At 42.7% G+C, this 12717-nt stretch overlaps 1 pseudogene across 1 annotated transcript; it reads right to left on the bottom strand.

Moving 5' to 3' along the window:
• Positions 1-634: 634 nt before the first annotated feature.
• LOC110206654 (3'-5' exoribonuclease HELZ2-like) lies at positions 635-12252 on the bottom strand (annotated as a pseudogene). The gene is made up of 5 exons (XR_013484691.1): positions 11724-12252; positions 10540-11178; positions 4362-5141; positions 3057-3132; positions 635-1986 (listed from the first exon to the last, which is right to left on the bottom strand). The product of XR_013484691.1 is annotated as a 3'-5' exoribonuclease HELZ2-like (transcript).
• Between the last annotated feature and the right edge of the window lie 465 nt (positions 12253-12717).

The following is a 12717-nucleotide window of genomic DNA, read 5'->3' as shown; positions in this document are numbered from 1 at the left end:
CCCCACCCATTGAGAAGGCAAGCAATATGATATTCTTTATGCATGAGATATATTTCTATGTTAGCCTTGTTACCAAAAAAAAAAGCAAGAAAAATAAAGTGAAAGAAAATATGCTTTTAGCCTACACTCAGAGTCCATCAGTTCTCTCTTTGGAGGTGGATAGCATTTTTCACTCTGATTCCTTGGGAACTGTCTTAGATCATTGCATTGATCTGTTGTTCCCTATTTGCCACAGTCCATCTTCTGCCTCTGTGCCTTTGTATAGATGGTCTGGTACTGGTCTCCAATGCCTGGAGTGTTCTTTCTCCTCACTTCCACATCTGGGAATCTCTCACTTCCTTCAAAATTCTTTTCCAGAGCCAGCTCCTACAACAGGTCTTTCCCCTAGTTGTTAGTTCTCACTGCTATAAACTGTTTTTGTATTTCCTTCCTCTACATGTATATAGACTGCTCTCCCCCAGCCTTGTGGGCAGAGATTTGTTTGGTTTTTGTCTGTATCCCCAGCACAGTCAGTGCCTGGCACACAGAAAAACTTAGCTGATGTTTGTTGCATGAAATGAATTGAAAGAATGAATGAATGAATTTAAATGAATGAATTTCTTTAAAGTCTAGTACATATCAAAGGTTCTGCAGTGCATAGAATAGCTGGCAATATAAAGTATCATATTTTTAATTAAACCTGATGAATTTAGAAATCCTCAATAGCCAAGAAACGCTATTTATGATTTTTAAAAAAATTTTAAGTCAAAAGACCCAGCAGCTACTGATAAAAATAACACATGACACAATATACAAAAATATACAAAATGCCAACCCTTCCCCCCAAGAAGATCCCTGAGCAAGCACTGATCAGAAACAAATACAGTACTCCTTGAGGAAAAGTAAATGAATTACAGCTCTTCTGGAAAATGGAAGCCAAATAAAACCAGCCCATCTGTATTTACAGTTTACATTTTCTTGCAAACCTATCTGTTGTACATGTTTCCAGAGTACTCATGATTTAGATGTTTTTGGGACATCCAAATAGGTGTTCTGAGGCCAGGGAAGAACCGTTGCTCATGCACATCCAACTCTTTCGATTGAGCAGGGTTTGTACACATGGGCATTTCCCATTGCTAAAGGTTCAGGTAGCAGAGATAGTCAGGTTAAGTCTAATTCAAAGTGGCTGTAGTGGTAGCTGAATTGGACAAACCTAGGCCAGCAAAGCTGCCTTTGTGAGAGTATGAGAGCAGCATACAGTGACCACTAAATTTAATTCTGAGTATGTTATAACCTAGTAACAACTTAAATTTAACATATTATATGTGTCTTATCCCTAGATTTACAAAGAGTTAAATTCCCTGCCATTATCTAAACCTTTCTGGTAACATGTAAGGCCTACTTAATTAGTTCACAGCTCCTATAGGTTCTGTCTTGGGCTCGGTGTCTAAGTCTTTCTGTAATACTGGCACAGGAAAGCTTAAATACTGTTATTAAGGAGGGAAGGTAGGTTACAGAATATCAAATCCAGTAGCCAATCTCACTAGTTCTCAGGTACTATCTCTGCCACATTCTTTCCTTCATCCAGCAATTCCTGAAGCATAGAGTCATCACCACTGGGTTTGGCATCAGGCACCCAGGAGATAATGATGTGGTTATCTTCCTCCTCTAAGACATTCTCCCTGGCTTCAGCTCCAGGGGTCAGCCTGTTTTGCCAGACCAAACGTAGCAAGGAACTTTGCTCCACATCTTTCATTTTGAGGTCTGTAGGAAGCACATTGTCTTGCTCGAATGTCTTTTGAATAAAATTCTTCCATATCTCTCTGCAATGTCCAAAGGCACGTAGGGCCATCATATCACCCACAACAACCAGTTGTGATCAGGCCCTGGTCATCACTGTGTTAAGTAGTTGGGGCTCATTGAAGAATTTGAAGTGGGAGGCTGAGTTGCTGAGCAGGCTGTCCTGGGTATGTACTGTGCTGAGGATGACTACTCGGAACTCACGACCTAGGTGAAGAGCCAAGACCAAAAAATCAAAATGTAGCCAGATTAGGTAGGAGCCCCTAAAGGTAGAGGAGCCAGATAACCCTAGGAAGGAAAGTAGGGCAGAGATGAAAGAGTTGGGGAAACTACCCTAGAAACCATTTCCCATTGTAGGGAAAAGAAACAGCCAAAGACACAGCTCTTAGACATTTGGCCCTGGGCCCCAACCTGAGCTTCCAAATAGGTCTAATTCTTTTTTTAAAATTAATATATTTATTTTATTTTTAATAGTATTTTATTTTCTTCCCAATTACATGTCAAGACATGTAATTTAGCATTAATTTTTACAAGATTTTGAGTTCCAGATTTTTTTCCTTCCTCCTTCCCTTCCCCCTCCTCAAAATGATAGGCAAAAATTCACTTATTTTATTTTGCTAAATACTTCCTAATTATATGTAAATAATTTAATATCCATTTTCTAAAATTTTGAGTTTCAAGTTCTCTCCCTTCTTCCTCTCCTTCACACCTTGAGAAGTCAAGAAATATATTGATGATACATGTGAAGTCATGCAAAACTTATTTTCATAGTAGCCACGTTACAAAAGAAAATACATACACATGCCTCAATCTATACTCAGAGTTCATCCGTTCTCTCTCTGGAGATGAATAGCATTTTTTATCATGGGCCCTTTGGAATTGTCTTGTTATCACCATCTTGATCAGAGTAGCTAAGTCTTTCACAGTTGAAACATATTTAAAATATTGCTATTACTGTGTACACTGTTCCCCTGGTTCTGCTCATTTCACTTTGAGTCAGTTCATATATGTCATCCCAGGTTTTTCTGAAACCATTCTGCTCATTATTTCTTATAGCACAATAATATTCTATCATAATCAAATACTACAACTTATTCAGCCATTCCCAAACAATGGGCAACCCTTCAATTTCCAGTTATTTTCCACACAAAGAGAGCTGCTATAAATATTTTTGCAGCTAAATAGACATCTCAAATGGAGTCCCCCCCACCATCTCCCCTCCTCTGGACTTAGACATGTCACCTTCCAATTTTATGTCTCTGATACAAAATACTCACCTGGCACATTTTCAAAATTCTCCACCACCACTTCTCCCAGTTGCTTTTTTTCCAATTCCTCCTTCAGTCTTTTTACCTGGGGAATAGACCAACAGGAAAACAGGGGTCAAATAGTGACCTCAGCCCAGAACAAGGTCCTTTCTCAAGACTCCCACCCGCATGACCAAACCCAGTGCCAGACTTCAGCCTCCAAGCCAACCCCATCAGAACCATAAGCCAGTGTCTGGGGCCTTCTCCTAAGGGAAGAATCCATCACTATATACTCTGTCTCCCTGTTCAATACCACCCAACACAATAAAAAGATTAAGACACCTTCCTCAGATCATTTCATAGTTTATAAATTGTACCTCCTCTATGAAAACTTCATAGATTACTCAGAGAAAAGGTAAGTCTCCACTAGCTTCTCTCTGCTGGGTTATGGGATTTCCCCCAACCCCTCCACTATTTCTACCCTCCCTTAAGAAACACTGGTACTTGTGATCATAAAGAACATGAGCTATTGAGGTGTTCGCGAAAGACAATCAATTCTTCAACTACTACCTGTGTGTCTGTGTTTATCCATAAAAGATAAAGATAGGGATAAGGACTAGGCTTGAGATTTCATTCATATTTGAAACTCCCAGCTGAGGAAGCCCTCTACCAATACAGGTTGGCATCTCCTCTTAGATAGTTGCCGAGAGAGCTCTGAGAGGGTAAATTACTTTCCCAAGCTCACACAGCCAGTATGGGTGGGGGCAGGCCTTGAACCCAAGTTATACTGACTTCATTAGAACATGCAGCCTTTTGAGCATGTTTGTACTTGATCAAGATGACTCATGAGAACCTCAGAGCTCCCTTTTCTTCAGGGAAGAAAATTTAGATCATAAAAGGATTCAAAGGTGATTATGTTCCCCCCCTCCCCCACCTCTGCCCTCAACAGTATGCATGCATACTGTTCAAGGATCCTCTGAAGGACTATAGGGCTCTAGAGTGCTCACAGGACATTTTGAACAACAAAGTGGAGGTGATGGTTTATAGACAAAAATCCCCAAATGTGTTGCTTATCAGTTTTGTTAGATTTTTTCCCCCTCTTCATCCTTTTTTTTTTCCTTTAAAAAATAGTGTTTGTTATATGGAGTGGCTCTCATGAAAGGAGAGTGGTCCTAGAAGAAATTAGGCAATGTGACAACAAATTATATCAATAACATTTTTAAAAGAAGAAAAAATATATGTAGACAAGGTGGTACATGCCTGTTTGCAAATGAAGATTCTACCTATTATCCCTATGGAAGAGAGAAGACAGAGAGGAAGGGAGGGGCCAGTTACCTGAGAGCCATGGGACACAACACAAATTTGCTTCTGATCAGGGCTGCCCCATTGGTAGACCCAGCCTTGATAGAATTCCTATACCCTCTTTATGACCTCCTCTATTTCAGCCTTGTTTAACCATGATGCCACTGAGATATCTTTCTCAGGAATGCCAGACACATAGCAAAACATAAGTGGGTACTGCCAGGGATGTTCAGGGATTCCACTAGCCTCAATGGGGATTTTGCTGGCCCCATGGAAATTGTGAAACACAAAGGAAATGATGGCTTTGGTGGTTCGGTAGTTTTTGTGGAAGATGATCCTACACTGGGAAGCCAACTGGTGAGTCTCTTGTTGGTAGTACTGGAACAGCTGGTTGAATAGTGAATGGCCAACAGACTTCTTGTCCCCCACACTGAAGAGTTTGGGGGTGCTTTGCACATGGTCCCCAGCCAAGGCAATGTGTGTGTCTTGGGTAGCATAAGCCAGCGGCATTATGGCTTCACACTCTAACATTTGAGGAGCCTCATCGATGAGGATGTGGGAAAAAAACCAGGTGTCACATGAAGGTTGTAGGATGAGGTGGTGGTAGTGACAATAATGGGGTGCTGTTCAACCTTATCCTGTGTTGGGAAACAGAAGGAGCACCCATCTTCTGAGAGGCAGCAGTACTGCAGTGTGGTTGGGTCTGTCTCATGGAAGAAGTTCTCAATGTGCTTAACCCTCAGGGGCATGGCCTCAAGGTGTCCAGCTGTGACATAGACATGAAAATACTCCCGGATGTAGACATCAGCAGTGCTGCAGAGGGGAAACAAAAGAGGTTCAGGAGTAAGGCTACAGGACTGCTTCAATTACTTCAATTCAATTCAATAGGTATTTCCTGCCTCCTATATTAAAGGTACTGTAATAACACTGAGGATATAAAGGAAAAAAATGACAAAAGTCTCTATCCCTTAAGGAGGTTAAATTTTGCAAGGAAGTCCAAACTGTACCATGTAAAATAGAGTATCAGAGAGGCAAAGGAGAGGTCCAAAGTGCTTGCGGAAAATTTGGTCGTCTGTCAAGAAGCATTTATTACACACTGTACTAAGCACTTTGTTCAGGGAAAGGAGGGAGAAAGAGATGGAGAGAAGGGGTGGGACAGGAGACAAAGACAGAGAGAATCCTAAGGAATCCCACTCCCAAAATTGCTTAGGAATTTTATTTCTTCTAATTAGTCAAATGTTAATTATCCAATTTATTGGTTATCCATCATAAAAGTTTAATCTCAGTTTAATCTACTGTCTAGGTGAATTCAGAGATGGCAGACTCAGATCTGAGGTGGCGGAAACACCCAGTGAGGAAGGTGAAGCTCCTTCCCACCAGTTTGACAGCATGTTCCAAAGAAGTCTGTGCATTAGCCACAACTCAAATTACCTATGTCACTGGCACAGTCCAGTGGTGCAGAAAATTAAGACCTGACTATACAGTACCACCTGGGAAACTGGGCTAGCAGAAGGTTCCATAAGATGAAATGGAATGGCTAAAATAGTGCCCCAAAGAGATCCTCTTTCTGAGTCTTCTTTTTATTCTCCCCCTCCAAATCCACCTCTACTGGGGTGGGGTTGGAAAAATGGCTGCCATCAACCCTTCCTAGGCCCCAGAGGGCAGGATATTGAAAATTTTCTGGCATTCTTGACTTTGCCAGTAGGAAAAATCATCCATTTTCCTCTAATTTGGAGGAATCAGGGCCTTTTAAAAAAAAAGCTATTTTTGCCTAGACAAAAACAAAGAACATAGGATTTTTACAAAGGGTTCAACTTGTCTTTGTTCCTCAACCCAGGTTCAACCAGGACCTAATCTGAATTTAATGCTGGTACAATCCTGGTAGCATGCTGCTCTAAAGCTGGTCCAGGCCTAGTCAAATCTTTTGGTTTGATCCAGCTCCATACACAGTCTTTTCTGTTCCAGCTGCCGTCCAATGATGATACCATCTTGGTCCAACCTCAGTCCATCTTTGGTCTAACGTTGGTCCAAGTGATGGTCTAACCATGATCTAATCTGGGCCCTACCTCAGTCCAACGAACCTTGCTCTAATCCTGATCTAATACTGGTCTAAACTCAGTCAAAATGAGCAAGGTCTAATCCTGGCCCAACCCTCATCCAGCCTGGGTCCAATTTTGTATAGGTATAGCATAGGCCTCTAACTTATTTCCATCTTCTCTCCCTCTCTATTACTAAACATAGGGATGAAGGCTTGAAACCAATAGTGATATATGCCCTAGTGTAGATGATTCTTAGCTTATATCACCCTAAATTCAGAGCCTTTTAAAGCACATCAAATGGACTTTGGCTGGAAACATAGCCTAAAATGGACAAGAGCAGTCAACAAGTAAAAAAGTAATTTATTTACAGGAAGTCCCTGCTGTTGTCAGAGAATTAGCCAATCAGCACAGAAGGACATAGAAGCTGGTATGCTGTTCCAAGGCCATGAAGATTAGGAAACCCCAGTGACTAGATTAGGTGATATTTTGAGAAAACATAGCAAGCCAGGTCAGAGGAAAAGGGAAGTAAAAAGCAACTGAAAATAAAAGTCAGAAAAAAAAGACCTTCTCCGTAGACAGAAAGAAAATTATTCTGTTCTGTGCAAAGTAGTATTAATGATCATGAACCAATCACCTGATAGCCAACAGCAACATTTACACTCCAATCCCAGCCCCAGGTCCCTTTCCTAGAACAGAGGTAGGAGTTCAAGACCCAACATCCTAAAGAACATTTGGGATTAATTTCCTGCAAAAATGTATCCCCTTGCCGTTGTCCACACAGACCACAACCCCAAGCCCAGTCTCAATTGCAGTGTGATGTAACATTAATCCTTATGTCATGTTGAGGGCCAGAGATGGAGAGTCTAATAAGGGCTCACTTATTCAGAGTATTTGGCTCCCCAATTTCCCGTGCCTGGGAGGTATTAGAACACTCTGCCCCTTGAACCTTGATGGCAAGCAGGTGTGAACAATTAAGGATGCGCATAAGGCCTGGGATTAGTCACTAGTAAGAATGATGGGACCCCCTTGGGGATGATTGTTAGCTTTCACTATATAACTATTATTCAGAATAATAAATGGCTCAGTCTTTCACTGACCCGCCTGGCTCACGTTTCTTTATTGCACACTCCTTCGTTTGTTGCAACACTTAGTTGTGGAGTACAATGTCAAACCTGATTACCGAGTCTTTTTTCTCTCCAACCCTTTCCTAGAGCCAGTGTCCACCTGCATTTCCCACTCACATCTCAAATTGAACATTTCTCACAATGAAAATGAACCCATCATTTTCCCTTTCTGCCCCCTCTTCCTAAATTATCTCTGGTAATGGCTGCACCAGCATTACACTCTCCCAGCTTGAGGTCATCTTTGACCCTTCCTTGCCCTACACTTCACATATGCAACCAACTGGCAAGTGTTATAGTTTCTACCTCCCCCATGTTTCTAATGCAACTTTTCTCCCCTACCACTTCCCCCTCATTTAGCTCTCTTCTCTTTTCATCCAAATTATTGCAATAGCTTCCAAACTAGACTTTCTGCTGATATGAGTTTACAGAAGGTAGATCCTGGCCCCTTTTCGCATCCATTCTCCAAATCCCAGGCTGGGTAAGCTTTCCAACGCATTGCTATGATCACATTACTTCTCTCCTTAAAAATTTCCACTGGCTGCCCATTCCATACTGAATCAAGTTTCAATTCCTGATCTTGTTATTCAAGGCCCTTCACAATCTGTCCTGACCCTACCAAATGAGCCTATTCACCTTCATGTATTCCAGGTTCTATCAAAATTAAGGCTACTTTGTTCTGGAAAAGGACCCACACATACAAAAATATTTATATCAGTTATTTCTGTGGTGGCATAGAATTAGAAACTGAGGAGATGCCAGTCAATTGCAGAATGACTGAACAAGTTGTGGTATATGAATGTAATGGAATACCATTGTGCTATAAGAAATGATGAGCATGCAGACTTCAGAAAAACCTAGAAAGACTTGAATGAACTGATGCTGAGTGAAGGAGAACATTGTACACAATAACAGGCACATTGTGCTATAACTAACTTTGATAGACTTAGCTCTTCTTAGCAATGCAAGGATCTAAGACAACTCAAAAGACTCATGATGGAAAATGTTGTCCACATCCAGAGAAAGAACTATGGAGTCTGAATGTAGATTGATGCGTACTATTTACTTTTTTTTCTTCTGTTTTGCTTTGTTTTTTCTTTCTTGTGGTTCCTCCTATTGGTTCCAATTCTTCTTTACAAAATGACCAATGTAAAAATATATTTAATAGGAATGTATATGTAGAGTCTGTATCACATTGCATGCCATCTTGGGTAAGGAGGTGGGAAGGGAGGGGGACAAAAACAATTTAAAACTCAAAAGCTTATGGAAGTGAATGCTGAAAACTAAAATAAATTAATTAAAAAAAATACTTTGTTCCCTGTTTTCATTCTAATCTCCCCCATCTCTGTGCCTGTGCTCCTCCTCTCTTTCATATATAAAACAGAGCCACTGGTGTGTTGACAAATGTTTAACAGCTGGCCTTGGTGAATAGGAAGGTTTAAAAAGAAGAGAGAAAGCACCAAGACAAACTTCTCTTCTCAGGGACCTACAAGTGGTCATCCCATCTTCTCAGACACCTCCAGAGGCCAGAAACTTATTTACCTACATCCAGGATTCTGCTGGTACACAGTCTCGGGGAGGAGGCAGGAATTACACAAAACACACTTTTAAAGTTAAAAATGCATTGTTAACATTTAAATCTTTCTTAAGCCTAGGCAAACAAAACAAAAAAATCAAGCCCTGATTTGTAGGGTTTGCTTATTTCTGAGGTGTGTGTGTGTGTGTGTGTGTGTGTGTGTGTGTGTGTGTGAATGTTCACACTGAAATTTTTAACAATCAGAAAGTTGGTCCAATTTGAGCTGACTCCAACACACTCCTGAAGAGCTTTCCACCATCATAAAATCAATCTCTTAACTGATAACGTCCCTCCCTTCAAGATCCACCTCAGGTTCTGCCTCCACCATGAACATCCACCCTCTGTTCACACCCATATCCAAGTCCAAGTTATCTCTTTCCTCATTTTGCTGGCCCTTCTTTGCCCCAATCACATTCTACCTTGTATCAGCTCTATTTGTGTAACCTGGAGAAGTGAAGACAGGTGGACTTCATGATAGCTCTCTGAATATTTGAAAAGCAGCCATAAGGAGGAGGATTGCTTGGCACCAAAGGCCAGCAACCGAAGTCCCATGGGAGAGGGGAGTTACAAAAGAGAATTTTTTTTTAAGCTGATCACTTCGAATCTCATCACTGTACTGTTAATTGTGTCATGGATAGTCAACATGTTCCCACCTCCTTCAGCCTCTTCTTACTCCACCCAAAGCTTTCCTTTATACAGTGCAAGATCTGAACTTTCCATTCACTCACTTTCCATCAGCAGCTCTGCTTGGTTTCAATTCCATACAACAGGGTACCCTGGTATCCCTCCCCACCTCACTTTATGGCTTCTTTTTAATATGTTGTTTTCCCTATTAGATTGGAAATCACTTGAGGGCAGGTACTGTCTTTTCTTATTTGTCCCCTAGAGCTGAGTAGGTAGGTGCTAAGTACATGTTTATTGGATTGAATGGAATTGAAAAAACTTCTCAACAATGAGAGTTGCCTGCCTGGGAGAGGTGGTGGTGCCCCTTTTCTGGAGGTCTTCAGAGGTTATATAGGCAGGGATATCACAGTGAAGATTCCTTTTTTTTTTTTTTGGCTAGGCAATGGGGTTAAGTGACTTGCCCAGGGTCACACAGCTAGTAAGTGTTATATGTCTGAGGCCGGATTTGCACTCAGGTTCTCCTGAATCCGGTGCTTTATCCACTGCGCCACCTAGCTGCCCCAAAGATTCCTTTTCATTTATGGGCTGGACTAGACGGCCCTTTCACCTCCAAAATTCTGTGAGTCTGAATCTGTGTATATGTTACCTGTAAGAAAGTTATGTCCATTTTAACATTTGTATCTCTAGTGCATCACACACCACATTACATTGACTCCTCTAGACTGCACTGGACTATACTATACCTGCGGGCAGGCCCACTACCTACTGGGCACCTAATAAATAGGAGTTGAAGGGAGCCCCAATCTTGACTCAAAGAAGGCAGCCCCTACCCCAGTCCCAGTCTAGCTTACCTGTCATTGTGGGTACAGATCAACACTTTGGTGTGTGGCTGTTTGATCACCTCCAAGGCAGCCCAGGCTAGTGTGTGTGTCTTTGCCTGTCCCAAATGGGCCATAAATGAGCAGTGGACGCACTTGTCTCTTCCCACTGGCTGTGCCTGTGATATAGGAGATGGCCTGCTTCTGTTTAGCATTATAGAAGATTTCCTGGGTAGGCGGTGTCAAAGAAGGCAGAGAACAGGCAGGTATGTTAGGTACCACCACTCTCTCATCATGAGGTGTGTCGATGGCTTGATGCCATTTCCCAAATACCATCCTGTCAATTTGGAACTGGATTTCTATAAGCTGAGAATCTCCATCCTCAAGCCCCAAGGCAGAGCAATAGTGGGCTGGCAACAGGAGCCACACACTTAGATCTGAGGTGGTCTTGACTTTCACCTGAACTTCATACACATGGTTGTCAGGGGCAGGGATGGGCACCATATAAGTAGTGCTAATGGCCCTGTTTAGCAAGAAGCCCTGGTCTGTGTCTGGTGTCAGAGAGCAAGGAATTCGTTCCTGGCATATGACTTTCCTTGTGCTTCAAACTTCATGCCCATTGCTGAGGTCTGCATCTTGGAGGATAATGTGCCCTGTACCTGAAGTTTCAGTCTGTGGAAAAAAGGAACAATGAACTGGTGAGCTGCACCTCTCTGGCTCTCCTCTAACCCATCTAACTCCCTCAAACATCACTCCATTTCTGTTCTGGTATCATCTCTTTACCTCCTCTGACTCTGATTATCCTAGACAGCTGAGGGTATCGTAGAGCAACAGTAGAACAGCTGATTCAAGATAGCTAATTGATCACAACAGGGAACTCAGCAACCTCACCCCTAGATCACTGCCAGACCCTGACAGCAAAACCCTAATTCCTGACATTTAGACTAGGGGTTTCCAGTGCATTTTCCTTCAATGCATATATTAATTCATTCGAATCTCACAAATCTCTTAGCTACATGGGTTGGGTACTATGATCCCCACTTGACAGATGAGGCCCAGAAGTGTCATGGTTTGCCCAAGGGCATCAGCTAACTAGTGGTAGAGCTAGGTATGCTGGCTAACAAATCTGTCATCACCCCTTCTTGGGTTCTCTGCTTCAGGTCCACCCCCTCCACCTCACTTCCCTACTCCAGCCCATGCCTCTATCCCATTTTTACCTGGCCACCAGCTGTTGCTGAGCCTCCTCCTCCACATACAAGAATTGGTGCATTCTTTCCCGATAGTTGGCCAAAATTATAGGGATCTTCACCAAAGCTATTGACTTGTAGTAGTCCAGTTCCTGGGAGCTCACATTGTACTTGGCTAGCAGCTTCACCTGCTCAGCTGTCCTGGACACACTGGGCACCACACAACGACTCCCACTGTGCCAGTGGGTCATCTCCAGAGGACAACCATGGTCCTGGATACAGGTGGGCAGGATTCCTGGGACCTCCTTCTGGCCCACCTGAACATGTAGCTTCTGGACCAGGACAGGCTGGCGTCCAAAGTCAAATGCCATCCACTGATCATAATTGCCAACGGTGATACACTCCACATGTACTTCCACGTGGAATGTCTTTACTGCAGCACCATGCATCCGGAATTTTGAGCCATGGGCATAAAGCTGTCCTGATGGAAGCTCGGGACCCACCAAGGAGAACATTGTTCCCATATGCTGTTTGAGGAGGGCCACATGTCTCAGTGGTCGTCGGTCCTACAGAGGTGGTGGGGAGAGAGATGGTGCAACCTCAGCAGTGTGATACAATCTACTCCTAACCTTCTCTCCTTCTCCCTGCCTTTCCCCTAGTCCCCTTCTTTTCTCCCAAAGCCAGGCCAGAGTCTCAGGCCATAGCTTCTCCTCTACTAGCTACCCCTAGAGGTCAAGATCCATTCTAGCACAAGCCTTTTAGACTCCTAATCCCCTCAGTCATACCTCTATGGGCTACCCTGTAACCTCACATGTTGAGTGATTGCCTCAAGTAATGAGGATGGAGCTGGATTAGCCCCTGAAATGCTAGGACTAGGATGAAAACTTCATATACATACTCACTCCCCCAAACTGTGCCACAAACCTTGGAATGGATGATAAATTTCCAACTGTGTTGTGATTTCTTGTCTTCTTCCTGGCACTGTAGGGGCTGGCTACAGTGAATGGTTATGCCACGTACAGAC

Source organism: Phascolarctos cinereus, unplaced genomic scaffold (genome assembly GCF_003287225.1).
Source record: "Phascolarctos cinereus isolate Bilbo 61053 unplaced genomic scaffold, phaCin_HiC Scaffold_2;HRSCAF=192, whole genome shotgun sequence".
NCBI classification, from domain to species: domain Eukaryota; kingdom Metazoa; phylum Chordata; class Mammalia; order Diprotodontia; family Phascolarctidae; genus Phascolarctos; species Phascolarctos cinereus.
The sequence above is the reverse complement of the archived record's forward strand: the minus strand, read 5'-3'. Positions and strand labels throughout refer to the sequence as shown.